The 21,779-nt window shown below is 38.2% G+C and overlaps 1 protein-coding gene across 1 annotated transcript in view; it reads right to left on the bottom strand.

The window, feature by feature from the left end:
* Window positions 1-10,862, bottom strand: part of LOC134666504 (phospholipid-transporting ATPase IA) — an 85,932-nt gene extending 75,070 nt beyond the window's left edge. The window contains exon 1 of the mRNA XM_063523685.1: window positions 10,810-10,862. The gene's annotated coding sequence lies outside the window, so the exon portion shown is untranslated. The remainder of the gene's footprint in view (window positions 1-10,809) is intronic.
* Between the last annotated feature and the right edge of the window lie 10,917 nt (window positions 10,863-21,779).

Consider the following 21,779-nt stretch of genomic DNA (forward strand, 5'->3'; position numbering starts at 1 on the left):
TTTACAAATACGCATTTTGCAAGTAAACAGATCTATTCCCTAAGAAATAAAGCATACACAAAACAAGCTCATTCATTGGTCTATTGTGCCCATTAGTGTGCATTTGTGTGAGGGTAACAAAAAACTCGCGATTCGTCAGTTTGTGCGACGGCGGCGCAAGAGCCGGTTATTCCATACAGACGCGTGACGCCACAGGTAAGTGCACTCCAATCTTACTTAGTGTTTTACGTAATAGTTATGACAAATAAACTAGTGCAATGCCTTTTAAGAGGCTGTGTGTTGTTTTCTACACGATTTTGAATTACTTTTAACTTAGTTTTTGACCGGGAAATACGTTTAAAATGGAAAATAAAATACAGCGGTGATAGGCGCCAATTACTTCTGTGGTAAGTAATTCCGTGGTATGCCACGGTAATAGAAAAAGTGGTAGTTTTGTTATTTACTCTTTAGTTTTGGTAAAAATTATCAGTTTTATAATTTCTTTTATTTATTCCAATCTTGATCTATTCACGCTATTAAAGAGCTATTGCCGTGGTATGGAAAGTATTCAACTAACCCTTAATTTTTAACAAAAACTTCAGCACCGATTTCCTTGTTTCTATGGGAACCCTTAATCTGTCAACTTTTTTTTATTTTGAGATAAAACCCAAAATTTACTTGCCGGTTATGTGATTTTGTCTTTACAAGAAGCTTGTAATATACGTGTTTGATTTTATTTGAAGAACTATCTGTGTTTTATTCTTTCTATGGGTCGGAATTAGGTTTAATCAAACTCCAAATTAAGCCTATTACCGATGGTATGATCAGATTACCCTCGGTGATAGAATGTATAGAAATCTATTACCGACCCAGACAAATATCGAATGGGTCGGTAATAGGCTCTTAAAGAGTTATCTATTACCGAGTGACTATTTGGTATTGTATTTTTGGTATTTTTAAACATACTCCTATAGTTTTATTTTTTATTTTTGTGTCATTATTAAACTTAATGACACAAACATAATATACAGAACCCACGTCGTTATTATTGTTTTAACCCTCGGTATTAGGTTTCGAATTTTGAGTTCGGTTTCTATTAACGAGTGCAGAAAAATCATGCCAATTGTTCCCTCGGTAATGAAAGCTCAATTCGCGATAATAGAATCACAGCCTGTCCCTTGCCACGGTAATAGAAGATTTGGTCATTTTGGCTTCAAAAAATATTTTAATACATATAATAACCCAAAATGAATCGAAAAACGTGTGAAACGGAAAGTTCATTAAATGCTCTGATGAAAAAAAAAATATTCCTGGCTGTTAGACAGCATTGATTGATACCCTTAATTTTTGGATCTCTTTTGAAAAGTTCCTTAACTACCACGGTAATAGGTGCCTTTACCTTGTTCCTTAGTTACTAGTTCATAAACCGCAAATTACATCCAGGGTAAAGATTAAACTTTTTTTTAACTTTGTTATATGTGAAAATTGGTAAAGTCTCTTTAGATAGCATTCTGATGTCAGTGTACGTCCGAATTGGCCTGAGAATATTGACACGAGACGAGTCTCTCGAGAGACTTCGTATAAGTTAATCCTCCATGATGTGAGAAGTGAAACTAATCTACTGTAACTAATACCAATACTTCATAGCCATATTTTTCAAGGTGAATATAATATACCTAGGTCATACCTACTGAGTCATTTTTACTATTTTGTCTGATCAAATAATTATCGATGTTTCCTAAGCATAGGTACCTAAACTTTGTCTTGTCTTGTCCCGATTTTGGGGTTGGTCCCAAATAACAAATTTCTCATGCGAAATTTGCATAAGCTGTGAATAAACACGACGTATTAAGCCATATTTTAATCATAGCTTACTTAAGTGCGCCAAGGTACGGGCTTTTTATAAGCTGCCGGTAACTACTAATGGCGGCCCCTGACGGGTTTCGGATTATATCCCGACTTCTGATTAGGTACCTTCAGCTTAAATATTGGTCTATGATAAAATTCCCCGTGATATTGCACTAGTCTCTGGAATAAATTTTAACTTTTTAAGTCTCGCCCGTCCCTTCACAGTAATAAACTAGTCCCATTTTTGACTTTTTTGACTTCTTCTGTCTGTCTGTCTGTCCATCCATGCTTAGCTTAGTGACCTTAAGTGCTAAAAAGCTATAATTTTGCACTGACAAATTTATACTAAAAGAAGTATCATTTAAAAATAAAATTTATGCAGGGCTTGCTAGTTTCGTTTGAATTGTATTATATTCAAATGAAACACAGCAAACGCAAACTTTCAGTCGCTTGCTAACATAAGTATATTATATTATATAACATAAGTATATTATATTATATAACATAAGTATATTTTATTATATAACATAAGTATATTATAATACATATTAAGTACTCTCTTGGTTCCATGGAGGTACATAGTTGTTCGTATCACATATTTAATTTCTAACCTATCTTTCCCTGCCCCGCCATCGCTTGCGCAAGCAATGGCAATACCGTCAGCCCTTTGCATAAATTGTTAAATATAATGTATGTATGTCGGCGGGCCTTGTAGGCACGCGATTGTGTTTAAAACGCATGTTTACTCTGACTATGAATGGTACATTTCCATTTTGAAACGGATAATGAGCGAGTGCTTTTGATATTTTTTACAATAGGCTAATAATAATACCTACACGTCATTAATCGTAAAAGTATTGACTTAAACTAATTTTTATCAAGAAGAATACGTCTGCCGGTCTGCGTATGCGCGTCCAAGGAAAAAAAACCGGAATAATTTCAAAACAGCTCGTTTTTTTTAACTAACTAAACTAACTTATATTGAGTGATAAACAATCTGCAAATACCTTACAATTGTTTGGAAAGTTAGGCAACTGCCTCGTTGCCTTTCCGAACTCAATTTAAAAAGTAGGTAGTAAAAGTATTACTAACAAAGTTGAAAGCAACAGGCGAGATATGGCTGCTACTTCTATTACTACCTACTAGAACATTAAATTATAAAAATACCTAAATATAGGGCGCCCATAAGAGAAACTTTTTTTATATATTTGTATCAATATTGTATTTGTATTATTATAGCTGTTAAACTCGGTACTATATACAGTATAAGTACTTACATATATAAAAATATACCGCATAACAACAAGTGATTATTTTTTTTGAAAAACTGTTAGGTTAATTTTTGACCGAGAGTTAGCGAAGGCCTCCATTTCAGCTTGGGCAAAAATGCTTTCATATGTCCGGATTTTCCTACTGCAGGTCACAATTCTCAACCGATTGTCGTAAAATTTTGTGAGTAGAATCAATGATTAAATATAAAGTTTTTATACTGCGATACAGCGAGGAAATGCAGCCAGCATCATGGGTACAATGCCTCAAGGGCCTATTTTAGATGTAAGCTAGTTATTAATCTCTTTTAGTAATACCGCTCTGTATATCTTATTTGTAAATAAATGATTTTTCGAATTTTGAAAAAAAAAAGTTTTATAAGTAGAGTAAATTTTTCGGAAATTTATTGTTACCTAAATATGCTCGCTAGGTTTACACCTAACCCAACATAGCCACTAATTATTATTTTTAATACTTGTATATAGTGTATAGTCCGATTTTTTTGCATTAGAAAGAACTTCGCAGAAGTTCGCTTGTTGTTCTAAATCTGGCACTTTTAGCGGTAACAATTTGAAGTATTGTATACAGGGCGACCCACGGCTATGCCACATGGAGGGAAAGTACCCTAAATATTGTAGATGGAACATTTTACTGAAAGAAGACATTATTTTAATTTAAAAAACAATTTAAACTGCATTCATAGATTTTTAAATAATTACATGGTTGAACCGGGAATCGAACCCGCCGTACGAGAAAAAAAATCACCCTGTAGCTTTATCATACCGATCAAAAGGCTTGATCATAAGGATTATTTTTTGCTAAATAACATAGTGTCGGAAATAAAAAGAATCCCATGAATTTTAACATTTTTAATTCAAAATTAATCAATTTAATTTATCAAATGCTCAAAATGTAGTCTCATTCTGTTGAATACAAAGCCGCACTCTTTTGATTATTTCGCTAAATTTCACATCAAATGTTAAAATTCATGGTCTTCCTTTTGTTTCTGACACTATGTTCTTTAGCAAAAAATAATCCTTATGATCAAGCCTTTCGATCGGTATGATAAAGCTACAGATGATTTTTTTTCTCGTGTGGCGGGTTCGATTCCCGGTTCAACCATGTAATTATTTAAAAATCTATGTATGCAGTTTAAATTGTTTTTTAAATTAAAATAATGTCTTCTTTCAGTAAAATGTTCCATCTACAATATTTAGGGTACTTTCCCTCCATGTGGCATAGCCGTGGGACACCCTGTATATGTATTGACCATGCTACATAAGATAATTCAATATTTTTTTACAATTAACTAGCCTGATAAAAACTGCACGCTTGCTTCTGCGGAGTTCTTTCTAATGCTAAATAAAATTAAGGTAAAAAAGTTTTAAGTTAAACGGTTTTATTTTAATCAGATGTGTACCAAAAACTAGAAAATAAAAATTATTATACTAATCGGAGTTCTATATTTGTACTACCTATGTTTCTTTTCTGGGCAGTATTCATGCAAGTCGTGTAGCAAAATGTAGTTTTCTCGAGTCTGATTCTAAACGCCACTTTTCGACACTATGTCAGTGGATTAAGTATTAATCGGATTTTTTTCTCAGACTTAAATAAAAACGTGGGGCGTTAGTATTTAAAAATGTTGAGTAAGATCTATAAAAGTAAAAATATACAATGAAATGTGGACCTTTCTGAGCTATGACGCTATGCGTATGACGTAGAAAAAGGTAAAATTGTGTTATAAAGATTTCTAGTTATGTTTACTAATATTTCTTTTCCAAATATATGAATGTATTATATTTCCCAACGTATTTTTATTCCAACGCCCCACGTTTTTATTTTAGTCTGAGAAAAAAATCCGATTAATACTTAATCCACTGACATAGTGTCGAAAAGTGGCGTTTAGAATCAGACTCGAGAAAACTACATTTTGCTACACGACTTGCATGAATACTGCCCAGAAAAGAAACATAGGTAGTACAAATATAGAACTCCGATTAGTATAATAATTTTTATTTTCTAGTTTTTGGTACACATCTGATTAAAATAAAACCGTTTAACTTAAAACTTTTTTACCTTAATTTTATTTTTAAGTTTTTAGTTGAGAGCCCGAAGCGTCCGGCAGGTTAGTGCTCGAACAGAGAACAATGGTTCAAGTGTCTTAATTGCGAAGGCCGAAGGCCGAGCTCCGCGTAGGGCCGTAGACCCGAAGCGCCCGGCAGGTTAGTGCTCGAACAGAGAACAATGGTTCAAGTGTCTTAATTGCGAAGGCCGAAGGCCGAGCTCCGCGTAGGGCCGTAGACCCGAAGCGCCCGGCAGGTTAGTGCTCGAACAGAGAACAATGGTTCAAGTGTCTTAATTGCGAAGGCCGAAGGCCGAGCTCCGCGTAGGGCCGTAGGCCCGAAGCGCCCGGCAGGTTAGTGCTCGAACAGAGAACAATGGTTCAAGTGTCTTAATTGCGAAGGCCGAAGGCCAAGCTCCGCGTAGAGCCGAAGGCCCGAAGCGTCCGGCAGGTTCGAACAGAGAACAATGGTTAAGTGTCTTGATTGCGAAGGCCGAAGGCCGAGCTCCACGTAGGGCCGAAGGCCCGAAGCGTCCGGCAGGTTAATGCTCGAACAGAGAACAATGGTTCAAGTGTCTTAATTGCGAAGGCCGAAGGCCGAGCTCCGCGTAGGGCCGTAGGCCCAAAGCGTCCGGCAGGTTCGAACAGAGAACAATGGTTAAGTGTCTTAATTGCGAAGGCCGAAGGCCGAGCTCCACGTAGAGCCGAAGGCCCGAAGCGTCCGGCAGGTTAATGCTCGAACAGAGAACAATGGTTCAAGTGTCTTAATTGCGAAGGCCGAAGGCCGAGCTCCGCGTAGGGCTGGAGGCCCGAAGCGTCCAGCAGGTTAGTGCTCGAACAGAGAACAATGGTTCAAGTGTCTTAATTGCGAAGGCCGAAGGCCGAGCTCCGCGTAGGGCCGAAGGCCCGTAGCGTCCGGCACGTTAGTGCTCGAACAGAGAACAATGGTTCAAGTGTCTTAATTGCGAAGGCCGAAGGCCGAGCTACGCGTAGGGCCGTAGGCCCGTAGCGCCCGGCAGGTTAGTGCTCGAACAGAGAACAATGGTTCAAGTGTCTTAATTGCGAAGGCCGAAGCGCCCAGCAGGTAAGTGCTCGAACAAAGAACAATGGTTCGAGTGTCTTGATTGCGAAGGCCGAAGGCCGAGCTCCGCGTAGGGCCGAAGGCCCGAAGCGTCCGGCAGGTTAGTGTTAGTGCTCAAATAGAGAACAATGGTTCAAGTGTCTTAATTGTGAAGGCCGAAGGCCGAGCTCCGCGTAGGGCCGAAGGCCCGAAGCGTCCGGCAGGTTAGTGCTCGAACAGAGAACAATGGTTCAAGTGTCTTAATTGCGAAGGCCGAAGGCCGAGCTCCGCGTAGGGCCGAAGGCCCGTAGCGTCCGGCACGTTAGTGCTCGAACAGAGAACAATGGTTCAAGTGTCTTAATTGCGAAGGCCGAAGGCCGAGCTACGCGTAGGGCCGTAGGCCCGTAGCGCCCGGCAGGTTAGTGCTCGAACAGAGAACAATGGTTCAAGTGTCTTAATTGCGAAGGCCGAAGCGCCCAGCAGGTAAGTGCTCGAACAAAGAACAATGGTTCGAGTGTCTTGATTGCGAAGGCCGAAGGCCGAGCTCCGCGTAGGGCCGAAGGCCCGAAGCGTCCGGCAGGTTAGTGTTAGTGCTCAAATAGAGAACAATGGTTCAAGTGTCTTAATTGTGAAGGCCGAAGGCCGAGCTCCGCGTAGGGCCGAAGGCCCGAAGCGTCCGGCAGGTTAGTGCTCGAACAGAGAACAGTGGTTCAAGTGACTCAATTGCGAAGGCCGAAGGCCGAGCTCCGCGAAGGGCCGTAGGCCCGAAGCGTCCGGCAGGTTAGTGCTCGAACAGAGAACATTGGTTCAAGTGTCTTAATTGCGAAGGCCGAAGGCCGAGCTCCGCGTAGGTCCGTAGGCCCGAAGCGCCCGGCAGGTTAGTGCTCGAACGGAGAACAATGGTTCAAGTGTCTTGAGTGCGAAGGCCGAAGGCCGAGCTCCGCGTAGGGCCGTACGTAGGCCCGAAGCTCCCGGCAGGTTAGTGCTCGAACAGAGAACAATGGTTAAGTGTTTTAATTGCGAAGGCCGAAGGTCGAGCTCCGCGTAGGGCCGAAGGCCCGAAACGTCTGGCAGGTTCGAACAGAGAACAATGGTTAAGTGTCTTAATTGCGAAGGCCGAAGGCCGAGCACCGCGTAGGGCCGAAGGCCCGAAGAGTCCGGCAGGTTAGTGCTCATGTCTAAATGCGAAGACCAAAAGCCGAGCACCGCGTAAGGTCGAAGGCTCGAAGCGCCCTCATACTAAAATGATTACCTACTTGGGACTTCGCATATTTTCCAAGCTATACCTATAGTGTGGGCAGGCCACACCTTGCATCATCAGGACTGAGGAGTTGGAGGTCATTTTTAAATGCTAATGCCCCTACTGCCTAATACTTCAAATCCTACTTTTAAGTCAGAAATGTATTAATCTTGGTGGTTAAGGCAGGCAGTAACCCTGCAGCATCAGACAGAACTGATGAGTTGGGAGGACAATATGAAGCGCAAATGCCTCTACCCAAAACAATGAGCACTACTTTAAAATTGACACATTCGCCAACCTGTCGGTTATGGCAGGCAGTAACCTTGCATCATCACGATCGAGGAGTTGGAGGTCATTATTAAGTGCAAGTGCCCCTGTCCAATACTTTAAATCCTACTATGAAATCAGAACTTTATTAATCTTGGTGGTTAAGGCAGGCAGTAACCCTGCAGCATCAGAACTGATGACTTGGGAGGACAATATTAAACGTAAATGCCTCTTCCTAAAACATAGAGCACTACTTTAAAATTGACACATTCTCCAACCTGTCGGTTATGGCAGGCAGTAATGTTGCATCATCACGATCGAGGAGTTGGAGGCCATTATTAAATGCAAGTGCCCCTGCCTAATACTTAAAATCCTATTCTAGTATCAGAACTGTATCAATCCTGGTGGTTAAGGCAGGCAGTAACCGTGCAGCATCAGAACTGAAGAGTTGGAAGTCAGTAATAAGTCACTAAGGATTTGTTTCATAGCAACAATAATATAGTTAAACTAGCAAGTCTGTAATACTCTCGGTTATGGTAAGCAGTGTTTCTGCAGCATCAGGGTTTCAGTCCAGGGTTGAAAATATTATAAAAAGTCATTGTCACTGGGACTTGATACGGATGCCAAATTTCATCGAAATCGGTTGAGTAGAAGTGGTCGAAAAATCGATTGCAAGATTTGAAGCACATATATATATATATATATGTAGATATATACAAAGAAGATACGGGGTCAAGCTAAAGTTAGTGCTCGAACAGAGAACAATGGTTAAGTGTTTTAATTGCGAAGGCCGAAGGTCGAGCTCCGCGTAGGGCCGAAGGCCCGAAACGTCTGGCAGGTTCGAACAGAGAACAATGGTTAAGTGTCTTAATTGCGAAGGCCGAAGGCCGAGCACCGCGTAGGGCCGAAGGCCCGAAGAGTCCGGCAGGTTAGTGCTCATGTCTAAATGCGAAGACCAAAAGCCGAGCACCGCGTAAGGTCGAAGGCTCGAAGCGCCCTCATACTAAAATGATTACCTACTTGGGACTTCGCATATTTTCCAAGCTATACCTATAGTGTGGGCAGGCCACACCTTGCATCATCAGGACTGAGGAGTTGGAGGTCATTTTTAAATGCTAATGCCCCTACTGCCTAATACTTCAAATCCTACTTTTAAGTCAGAAATGTATTAATCTTGGTGGTTAAGGCAGGCAGTAACCCTGCAGCATCAGACAGAACTGATGAGTTGGGAGGACAATATGAAGCGCAAATGCCTCTACCCAAAACAATGAGCACTACTTTAAAATTGACACATTCGCCAACCTGTCGGTTATGGCAGGCAGTAACCTTGCATCATCACGATCGAGGAGTTGGAGGTCATTATTAAGTGCAAGTGCCCCTGTCCAATACTTTAAATCCTACTATGAAATCAGAACTTTATTAATCTTGGTGGTTAAGGCAGGCAGTAACCCTGCAGCATCAGAACTGATGACTTGGGAGGACAATATTAAACGTAAATGCCTCTTCCTAAAACATAGAGCACTACTTTAAAATTGACACATTCTCCAACCTGTCGGTTATGGCAGGCAGTAATGTTGCATCATCACGATCGAGGAGTTGGAGGCCATTATTAAATGCAAGTGCCCCTGCCTAATACTTAAAATCCTATTCTAGTATCAGAACTGTATCAATCCTGGTGGTTAAGGCAGGCAGTAACCGTGCAGCATCAGAACTGAAGAGTTGGAAGTCAGTAATAAGTCACTAAGGATTTGTTTCATAGCAACAATAATATAGTTAAACTAGCAAGTCTGTAATACTCTCGGTTATGGTAAGCAGTGTTTCTGCAGCATCAGGGTTTCAGTCCAGGGTTGAAAATATTATAAAAAGTCATTGTCACTGGGACTTGATACGGATGCCAAATTTCATCGAAATCGGTTGAGTAGAAGTGGTCGAAAAATCGATTGCAAGATTTGAAGCACATATATATATATATATATGTAGATATATACAAAGAAGATACGGGGTCAAGCTAAATAAAACCGTTTAAAAAACGAACTATAACTTATAACTCTCTTAATTTTATACACCGCATATTAGTTATACATACTAATATGGCACATTGTTCACATTGTTTCTATTTGGAATATTATGTGAAACTTGTGCTTTACCAAAGTTATCTTTGGCATTACCTTTTGTAAAATAAATTATTATTTGTCGATAAAAAAGTATAATAAATTTAATAATAAATACTCAATGTAAAATAAATGCAGAAATCGTTTCCACAAATAGGTTCTCTTTCTACACGACTTTCGTTTTTTTAGCATTAGAAAGAACATGAAAGAAGGTAAGCGATCTTGTCATGTCATTTATTTGAAAAACGCTTTTTAAAAATCAGTAACTATTACTTATGAAAGCAGAAGAATACAGGGTACTTCCTGTAACAGGAGCAATAAATTAAACTAAAGGCTGAACTCCTCAAACTGACCAACATTTGTTCAGCAACTTTTAAAAATTATGAATCCTTTAGACTTCCTCTTTTTCATACAAAATAAATATTGCCTTCAATGTACGCTGACATCAGTGTGTTTGACGTTACTTGTCACGCTTTTAACATAACACAATTTGCAATACATTGCGTCTTAGAATAAACTTTAAAGTGTAATAAAAATCAAAACATGAGTTATTTTCAAAAGTTGCTGAACAAATGTTGGTCAGTTTGAGGAGTACAGCCTACAGTTTAATTTATTGCTCCTGTTACAGAAAACACACTGTATAAAAGATCGTATTAGATTCATAATTGTTACATATTTGCCGTAACTTATTTTTAAAATTTATTTTCAATTAAAAGACACATCAAGATTGTTTACCTTATTTCTAATGCTAAAAAAAACGAACTATAGAAATACTTATTAAGTTGTATAACACTAACCAATCAACAATGTCGCTCCAAATCAACAACTCACTGCACTTATTGCGTTTACTTAAATAATACCTACTCACGCTCATCAATTCAATAAATTGTATAAACATTAACAATGATTATGAGTCCCGATAAATATAATAAGTAAAGACACTTTTGGCGTAAAGTAAATAGTAAAAGTTTACGTGGCGGTTGGGCGGCGGCGGGCGTGGGGCGGGCGGCTGGCTCGCCGCGCGAAGTCGCACTGCTGAGCTTTCATCGCTTTCATTAGGTTCTCATGACCGTTCGAGCACAAAGCTTAGAATACAATACGGGCAATCGGGGTGAATAGAAACCAAACCTTAAAAGTGTACTTTCCCTGACATTTTTCTAAATAAATACCCACACAAATTGTATCACACAAAATCTACTATGATTTCCAATCGAATGTTACAATTTGTGCGGGTATTAATAAAAAAAACTATTAGGGAAATTACATTTTAAATTTTGTCTCTATTCACGCCAGCCATCCCTATTCACCCCTGTCACCCATTTAATTTTAAATAACAATTTTCTTTACATAAAAATATATTAATTAATATGTAGGTACATTTTTTTGATTTCTCAACAATATTTAATAATTAGTTAAAAGGGCAAAAGTCTTAAAATACTCGTAAACATTTTGACGAAAAAAAAAACGAATAAAAAATAATTATTTCGTTCTTAGCTAGCTGAAATCACTGAATCTATTAATCGTTTTCTTTTCATTAAAAGCCAACCGAGTCCTTCTACAGTTCTTTTCACAACATCTACATTTAATTTACCTATCCATCACAGATCACAGATTATCAAAGATGGGGAGGCTTTGTGAGAAACATAATAAGATTTCGGGTACACAGATTCAAAAAGGAGACAACTAACTATATTTGTATGCTTTGATCTCCGCTTACGGCGTATTTTGATACGATGATAGTTTAATAAAGAAATAACTAAGTTGCTTAAGTTCAGCGCTCTTACAATTTAGCCCCACATAATATAACCTAACTGGTTTTTAACTTACGTAAAAGACTATACGCTGTAATAAAGCGCTATGACTTTTTTATCCGTTTTCTGAACCTACTGTACCTTAACTAGGGAAAATTCGTTTTAACCAGTGTTGCCAACTTGGCATAATTGATGCCATATGTGGCATATTTTCACTCGCTTTGGCACCAAAATTTTCCATTTAGCATCTGGCATAATTTAGTCTAAACCAAATTTTATCAACTTGGCAAAAACAATATGCACCATCGCCTTATGTGGTTCATATTTTCATATGAATAATGACTTTTGTGGGCGGATGGACGTCGACGGACTATACTTGGTCAAGCAGATCTTGTCAGTAGAAAAAGGCAGCAAATTTTCAAAAATGTAGGCGCGAAGGGATATCGTCTCATAGAAAATTTGAATTACGCGCCTTTTCCTACTGACAAGATTTGCTTGCCCATCTATATATAAATGTATTTTTTTTTTATATATTGCCAAACAACAGCAGACTCGTAACCATCGTAACTATAGTCTGTTAAGCCATTTCCGTTAGTGAACAAACGCGGCAAATTTAAAAAAAAGTAGGTGCGAAGGATTACCAATTTATCATCCCATAGAAAATTTGAATTTTTCGCCTTTTTCTATATGACAAAGTACGGTGTTTTTAATGAATATTTTTAGACATCACATTATTTTAAATGTGTAATTCAAGAGACATTTTAGCATTTTTTTAGCATATTCCAACAAGCTTTGGCATAATTTTGGCATAATCTAGACATTAATCTAGCATCTTTTCAAAATCTGAGTTGGCAACACTGGTTTTAACTTAGAATGGGTTTTTACGGTAACTTATCTATATAGGTACATGGTGATTAAATACCTATTATTTAAACTGAGGACCAAAGGCTTATAGCGTGTAGGTACTTACTTTTATCATTTTTCCTGGGGTTTTGAACGTGACTACGAATAGAGTTAGACCAAGAAAGTCTGCAGCTATTTTGATAACCGATTATTTTAAACGTCTAAATTCTATGATATTATGACTTGCACTGCGTGGGCTATCAAATTCGCTGCAGACTTTTCTTGGTTTAACTCTATTATTTTTTGGTCCCACTTCAGTTAAAATATATATAATATAATAATAATTTAGCCTATAGACGTCCCACTGCTGGGCACAGGCCTCCTCTCAAGCACGAGAGGATTTGGGCTATAGTCCCCACGCTAGCCCAATCCAACCTAATGTTTTCCTTCACCGAAAAGCTAGTGGTAAATATCAAATGATATTTCGTACATAAGTTCCGAAAAACTCATTGGTACGAGCCAGGATTTGAACTCGCGACCTCCGGATTGAAAGTCGGGCGTCATATCCACTCGGCCAACACACCACCGCTTCAGTTAAAATAATTAGTGAAAATTGTGTTCATTTAAATTACATTAATTAAATTAAATTAGAGAACATTTTTATGATTTCACACGCACCCACTACCTAATCATTTATCGGGTTTGAACCATTCGGCATTCGCCGCTCAGCTCTTGATTTGCATACGTGTACAATTGTACATGTCGCATAAACACAAGGAAATCACTGTGTTGTGAAAAAAGTTTTGTTTTAGTGACCGCCTTTTAACTTTTAAGGATGACTCACGTTAGACCGGGCCGTGTCCGGGCCGGAGCTTCCGGCGAATTGTTTTCTATGGAAAGCATCACTTGATCGCTTGTCATGTCATAGAAAAATAAGCTCCGGAAGCTTCGGCCCGGACACGGCCCGGTCTAACGTGATCAGAGTCATCCTTTATGGTGATAACCAATATTACAATGTAGCGGATTTGCAGATTTCAAGGGCACACTTCAGACATGTTCAAGATGGTCTCTCGTGTGAAGGTGCCAAGTTGCTAACAATCGAGCTGGTTGAATCTATAAGCTGCACTAAATTGCACACTTTTCACAACAGCTTCTTCAGCGGCAGAAGAGTGGATAATGGGACTATATTGAATTTTAGATTTATTTCTTTGTTACACATAAATTACATTTGAGACAACTTATAAGATTATATTTTCATTGTCAACAAATTGCATTTAAGATGTGAGTACGCTCTTTTTTGAAGTTTATTTGTGACGTTCCACTACAAAAGGTACCTTATGGCGGCTGGCGCTTACGTCGCATAGCGCCGTAACAATATTGGAGCGACGTTAATAATAGCGTAAGTACCAACCGCCATAAGGTACCTTTCTTTACCTGTGTGACACACAACACACACATTTTAAGTAGTTATTCTTATAGTGGTTTTTAGTTTATTTTAAACTAGCTGTTGCCCGCGACTTCGTCCGCGTGGAATCTTATCTTCAACATTTTACATCTTTAGTACCTATAATTTTAATATCCAAGCAATGTTGAAATTAAGTACTTTTCTTTTTTAGCAAGTTGTATGAAGTTTTAAGTCAAGTGGATTTTGATGTTGGTTGCTGAAATTACTTTTCTTGTATTCTCATAATAGGTACTTATGCCCTTATACGAAGATTCAAGTTCCGCATTCCGCACTCACAAAATATGTGATCTCCATACAAACTTTCAACCCCTTTCTCACCACCTTGGGGGATGATTTTCAAAAATGCTTGAATTAGTTTTCATGTTTTTTTTTAATTTATTACCTTTTTTTCCAAAAAGTTAAAGTTCCTAGCTTAAAATTAAATTTACACCCCAAGACGAATTTTCATCCCCCTTTTAGCCCCCTTAGGGATTGAATTTCCAAAAACGTTGCAATTACTTTTTTTTGTAATCGGCTATTATGTCTTTCTAAGAAGTTTCAAAGCATTTGTAATGAATTCAAACTTTCAACCCCATTTTAACCCTGTTAGGGGATGAATTTTACAAATCGCTGAAATCACTTTTATTGTCTTCTAATAATATACCCAAATACAAAGATTCAAATCCCGCGCTCGAAAACGTGCATGATATCTCGTGCGTGCACCTTAGGGGATGAATTTTCAAAAACGCTGAAATGAGTTTTCTTGTATTTTAATTTAAAACGTTTTTACAAAGTTTCAAGTTCCTTGCCTAAAATAAAATTTGCACCCGCAGACGAACTTCCATCCCCTTTTTAACCCCCTTAGGGGTTGAAATTCCAAAAACGTTGCAATTACTTTTTTTTTAATCGGCTATTATGCCTTTCTAAGAAGTTTCAAAACCATTTGTAATGGATTCAAAATTTCAACCCCTTTTTTACCCTGTTAGGGGATGAATTTTACAAAACGCTGAAATTACTTTTCCTGTCTTCTAATAATATCCCTAAATACAAAGGTTCAAGTCCCACACTCGAAAAAATGTTTGATATCCATACAAACTTTCAACCCCTATTTCACCACCTTAGGGGTTGAATTTTCAAAAACGCTGAAATTAGTTTTCTTGTATTTTAATAATATATCTTTTAACGAAGTTTCAAATTCGTAGCTCAAAAGAAAACTTTAACCCCATACAAACTTTCATCCCTTTTTAACCCTGTTAGGGGATGAATTTTACAAAACGCTGAAATTACTTTTATTATCTTCTAATAATATCCCCAAATACAAAGATTCAAGTCCCGCGCTCGAAAATTTTTTCGATATCCATACAAACTTTCAACCCCTTTTTCACCACCTTGGGGGATGAATTTTCTAAAACGCTGAAATTGGTTTTCTTGTATTTGAATTTGATACTTTTTTACAAAGTTTCAAGTTCCTAACTTAAAATAAAATTTGCACCCGAAGACGAACTTTCATCCCTTTTTTAACCCCCTTAGGGGTTGAATTTCCAAAAACGTTGCAATCACTTTTTTTTGTAATCGGCTATTATGCCTTTCTACGAAGTTACAAAGCATTTGTAATGGATTAAAATTTTCAACCCCTTTTTAACCCTGTTAGGGGATGAATTTTACAAAACGCCGAAATTACTTTTCCTGTCTTCTAATAATATCCCTAAATACAAAGATTCAAGTCCACCACTTGAAATTTTTTTTGATATCCATACAAACTTTCAACCCCTTTTTCTTCACCTTAGGGGATGAATTTTCAAAAACGCTGAAATTAGTTTTCTGGTATTTTAATAATATATCTTTTTACGAAGTTTTGAATTCCTAGCTTAAAAGGAAACTTTAACCCCATACAAACTTTCATCCCCTTTTTAACCCCCTTAGGGGTTGAATTTCTCAAAATCGCTTCTTATCTCTTGTACACTTTATAAATGAAATCTGGTATGCAAATTTCAACTTTCTGGCTTTTGTAGTTTCGGCTCTGCGTTGATGAATCAGTCAGTCAGTCAGGACACTTGCATTTATATATATAGATAGATAGATAGATAATAATTTTATCTAAATATGACATGTATGAATCTTTAGGAATCTAAGATAAATGTATTTTGATTTGATTAATGTACTACTACATTACTTACTTTACTAGTTATCTACCTATGTGTTGTGCGATGTAAATAGCACGAACAGAGATTCACGTTCTGAAATTATTACTTGTACTTTTCTTATTTCGACAAAATAAGCAGCAGCTTACCAACAGAGTGCCTCTTATCACCGGACACGGAACCCTAAAAACGACTACGTCAGTGCACTTACAGGCAACATAAACAACTCAATTATTTAAAGCGTTTACAACCTTGGCTACGCAACACTTGAGTACTTACCCACCGGAATATATTAACCTTTTTAAGGAAAACGAAAGGGTTTAAGACATTTAGTGCCAGTAACCATGGTAACTCCAGCCTTAACCAGTTAACCCCGGGTTAACCCGGGGTAATTCTGAATGTTTACGTATAAATTTGTATGTCTGTTCGTAGGCTCTTTTCGCTACATACAGGTCTTCCCGTGTCGTCGACTACGCTCGTAACCAGTACGGTCAGTACGAACAGACATACAAATTTATACGTAAACATTCAGAATTACCCCGGGTTAACCCGGGGTTAACTGGTTAAGGCTGGAGTTACCATGGTTACCAATACAATTTGACACTGGTTTTACAATTTAAACGGTTAACCCCGAGTTAGTGGGATGGTACAAGTGGCACTAAGAAAATTAAAAGAAACCCTTATAATCAAAAGCTGTCGACGAATATTTAAATGACAAGTTTTAAGATGTATTCTAATAAGATTACAATTTTACATTTTTATTTGTATTAGGTATAAGTTAGGTTGAGTAATAATGGTATGCCCTTGCAGGGCTCATGTTTGAAACAACTCATTTGTTATTATCATATCATCCATATGTACCAACATGAATGCAAATAAAAAACTTGAACTTGAACCCGCCCAGGAATGCAGTGGCAATGTGCTATAGATGGGTAAGGTGTATTGGGGTTATTACGGCAGGTTTTATATGAGTTAAAGTAAAATTGTTAGTAAATTCTCTCACAAGGTATATTGTAAGTTTGATGTTCTTGACACACTTTATGCCATTGACAAAAAAGTTGGGATTTAGGCCATATTATACGTAGATTTATTTATACTAACACACGACACATGCAGTAGGTGATTTCGATATGCCATATGAAGTGATATTTAGATCACTGCATAGGACGCACATGCACACCGAGCTGGCGACCGAGATGCTAGTGTTCGTACGGAACCCTTGGAGCGCGAGTCCGACTCACACTTGGCCGATTTTTAACTCAAACTGCCTAGCGATATAAAAGTCGACTTCATAATTTGTAATCGATACCTTGAAGACTATAATAAGTGGTTGTGTTTACACGCATCCAGGGTCGACGTTAACTATTTGTCAAGGGCGAGTCTGTCATCTATGACCCTTTCACAAAGAATATAATATTGACCCAAATCAAAGATAATGATGACAGCCTTGCTCTGTAATGCTATTTAGTACCTACCTTCATTTGTTTACCGTATCTCTGTCTCGTATTTTGCTTTTGTTGCTGTAAATCTGAATTTTAGTTTTAACGAATAAAATTGCATCGGAAAGGTTACCTGCGGTAACAAATGTGTCAGAAATTGAATTAAGTAGTTGTCGCTAAAAGCAAACAATTTTATTACCAGTGCAGCAGTGTGCTCTGCCCCAATTCGCATAACAAGCACATTGGTCATGTCACATTGGTTAACTTGTTCAATAATAAACCGTACTCTGTGTGCCGAGCCGCGTAACGTGCATTTTGCTCACTAAGGATGTATTCATATTCAATTACACAAACGGGTCTACCGCGATATAATTTCATTGTTTTTACCTTTAATTCCGACGTTTCAGCTGAGTTGCATCAGCTGTGGTCACGGAAAGACTGACGTCCCAACAAATGTCAACGGAGATATTAATAAAACAACACTAAACTACCCGAAATTAGTTTATAAAAATGTTCGGGGTAGACAAAGAAATTGCAGCTACCCGTTAAAGTTTAATGTTTATTGTCCACGGCACGACACACAACACTCACAGTATCCGTACACTGGTCCGAAGATATATCTGCTGGTTTCAACATTTGAATCACTGGTCCCCAAGTAGACGATAATTTGTAACCGTCCTCTCGATTGAAATTTTTAGGGTGTTTTTTGATTTCAATCGCCTCTCTCACGATCCGCGGATAATAGTGTCGCTCGTTGGAGAGGACTTTGGGTTTATGTAGCTCAATCCAGTGATTCGTTCCTGTTGTCAGCAAGTGCTCAGCTATTGCGGATTTGTTTACATGGCGATTTTTAACAGCTGCTATGTGTTCCTTTACCCTCTCTTGAATACTGCGCTTTGTTTGGCCAATGTACGCACTTCCACAACTGCATTCTATCTTGTAGACACCCGGATTCTGGTACGGAATGACATCCTTTGGGCTGCGTAAAAGACTTGCTACTTTAGATAACGGCGTGTATACAGTCTTAATGGAGAATTTCTTCAGTACTGATCCAACTTTGTCCGTTATCCCTTTCACATACGGCAAAAAGGCTGGTTGCCTACTAACCTCCGGATGTCTTTCTTTTTTCCTAGTCGTGCGTGGGATTTTCTGCAAGTACCCATTTTTCTTTAGCACTTCCTGAACATGGGCTAACTCATTATCTATGTGTTCCGCGTCACATAAGTCTCGTGCTCTGTTAACCAGGGATGTGACGACGGATTGTAGATGCCTCGGATGATGGTGGGAAGATGCTTGTAGGTACCTGTCAGTATGTGTGGGCTTCCTGTACACATCGCGGTAGACCCGTTTGTGTAATTGAATATGTGTACAAAACGCGAGAGTTTAAAGTGTTATAAGGATGTATTGTTCAGAGCTTAATTCTTCGAAACAACTGTGGCATCGCATCGCATCGCATTTGAGAGTTAAATGATAAACTCGCCCAGTTGAATACGCACCTCACTTCTTATAGCTTTTATTATTTTCGATAATCTTTGCACTTATGATTCGTCATGCATTAATCAGTATTACATGTAGGATATTGATTGAGTTCTTCAGAAAAAGGAAATTTCCTTTTATCAAATATGAATAATCTTAATACATACAGGGTGATTCATGAGACGTGAGCAGGACTAATCCTGCACACTCAGTAACTGATAATTGATCGATCACCATCGTATTTAGGTGAAACAACCACACTTTTTCCTATTTTTTAACTTTTTGGTGAGGACAATTTTAATTCTCTACTATCATTGTCACCCTACAAGACCTAATTAATAAACATAAAACCTCTTTTACGAAGAAAATAAAATGTCAAACCTGAGTGAGATACGAGTTTTCAAAAGTAACCAGACCGTGATGACAGTGATGACATTCAATTTGACACAGAATATCGATAGTTTACTATTCTAATGTTAGGGTGACCATCCATGTCGTAAATAAATTAATAACTTTTTTTTTCAATACGACTAAAAAATTAACGTTATCCTCACTAATATTGATAGGAAACAGTTGCTTGTAATTTACGAAATGCGCAGTGTTAGTCCTGCTCACGTCTCCTGAATCACCCTGTATACAGTGAGTAAATCTAATACGGGCGAATCTCTTAACGGTGGTTAGTATAGGACAAAGTAAAGGTAATTAGATAACATTTACTTAAAGTTGCAACAATAATTTTGTCCATACAAAATAATTCAGCCCGCAATGTAATGCAAACACACTCACGTTAAACGCTCGTTGACAGTTACTTTCAAAAACTCCTATTGCGTATGTAATGCTAATGTCATTAACTGTCATGAGTGGGTAAATAATAAATAAGTATGATGTTTTTTATCGGACGAAATTACTACCTAGTTTAAAATCAAATTACATCAAAAAATCTTATTAAAGCAATCATTTATTTTAACACAATTTACAACAATACAAAAGAAACCTGAGTTTAGTTTTGCCCCCTCCACCCTTCCAGTTACGGGCAATCCTTCGCGAACTCGCTGTATCGCGTTTACAATTACTCGAGCGTTTCTTGGTACAACCCGATGAGGGAATCGCTCTCTGTACCTAGCGCTCGATGACCATTTTGTAGTGTTTCACCGTAAATTAAGATCATGTCCATTAATTCAGGAGCAGTAAAAGTTCTTATTTAAACGAGGCATTTTTATAACATACGATTACTTTTGAATCGAACGACTGACATTGTCAAATCAGAATTGAAATAAAATAAGAAACTTGCAATTCCACCAAAGAGTTTGCCACGTTTTCACACAAAAACCAAGTTTTGTGGTGTTTAGACGGTTTAGTTAATTCTCGAAATAATTTTGGTAATAACTGTACAACTATTAGGCGGGCCTTATGCTTATTTTCCGCCATCCTGGTAATAAAAAATCAGGCAAATTAAATACGAAATGAATACACAATAATCACTTATGAAATACTGATATTAGATGAATTTTCAAAAAGGGTGTGCTATCAAAGGTGCTTGTCTATTGCTCAGATTAGAAATAATCACGTCGAGTGCTGTCATCGTGACTGATTAAAATGAAGTCAGTTTCTTGTTGATAAACATGATAAATAAATAAGATTTATTATCTTTTAACACGCCTAGTAGTACTTTTATCTACCAAAATAACTACAAAACATTAAACGCAGTGTAATGCTAACATGTATTGTGAATGTTCCTCCAGATAGGTAAGTTTGTAAATGCTATTGTTGTATTGCTAATGAACATTTGACATTTCGGTACCGCAACCATGTTTACAGTACATTGCTGCTGAGAAATTTTAAAAAAATTAATTATGGGGTCGTAATGAACTGCAACTCAAAAAAACCTTTTACTTCATGATTACACTAATGAATACTATGTCCGATTTAATTTATCGCCCGTATTAGGTTTACTCACTCACTCACATATACTTACTCTTTACGAGTGAATATTCATTGGTAGAAAAACTAAATACAGATATAACTAAATACAGTCGGTAAATGAATGACATACCTATTATACATTTTCATTTCTACTTAGAATGACGAAATTTATTTATTACTAGCTGTGCCCGCGGCTCCGCCCGCGTGGAATTCGGGTTGTGTCAGATAAGCTGCTAAATATATAAAAAATAGTAAATTATATTACGCTTACATTTATAATTTCCTGCATGATAATTTCTGATAAGAATTCTATCTTATTGTTTCATACTTTTTAGAGCGCGATTTGTAGTAGTCCGACTACGCCCGACTCTTTTAGTATGAGAAAGTCGAAGTCGCCTAGCTTTGGACCGCGTGCAGTGCGCCACATACGTCGGGCAAAGCCCGACGCTTTGAGTATGAGGGTGCCTTCGGCGCCCAACTTTGGCAAGCGTACAGCGTGTCACGTACGGAGGGTTACGCCCGACGCTTTGGGTATGAGGGCGCCGAAGGCGCCCGGCTTTGGAACGCGTACAGTGTGTCACGTACGTCGGTCTTCGCTTGACTCTTAGTATGGAGCGCCGAAGGCGCCCAGCTTTGGAACGCGTACAGCGTGTCACGTACGTCGGGCTACTCCCGACGCTTTGAGTACGGCGCCCGGCTTTGGAACGCGTACAGCGCGCCACGTACGTCGGGCTACTCCCGACGCTTTGAGCATGCGAGATGCGATGAGGTTTGCACGATATTTACTCTAAAGGTTGCGTAATATGGCGTATTAAGTCCGCCATATTGGTTTGATAATGACGTCACATATATAGCCTCACCCGGGATGACGTAAGGATTCTAATGATGTATCGTACGTCTAAATCGGTTAAGGCATTCAGAAGTTA

The sequence above is a fragment of the Cydia fagiglandana genome, chromosome 8 (assembly GCF_963556715.1).
Source record: "Cydia fagiglandana chromosome 8, ilCydFagi1.1, whole genome shotgun sequence".
In the NCBI taxonomy this organism is placed as follows: Eukaryota; Metazoa; Arthropoda; class Insecta; order Lepidoptera; family Tortricidae; genus Cydia; species Cydia fagiglandana.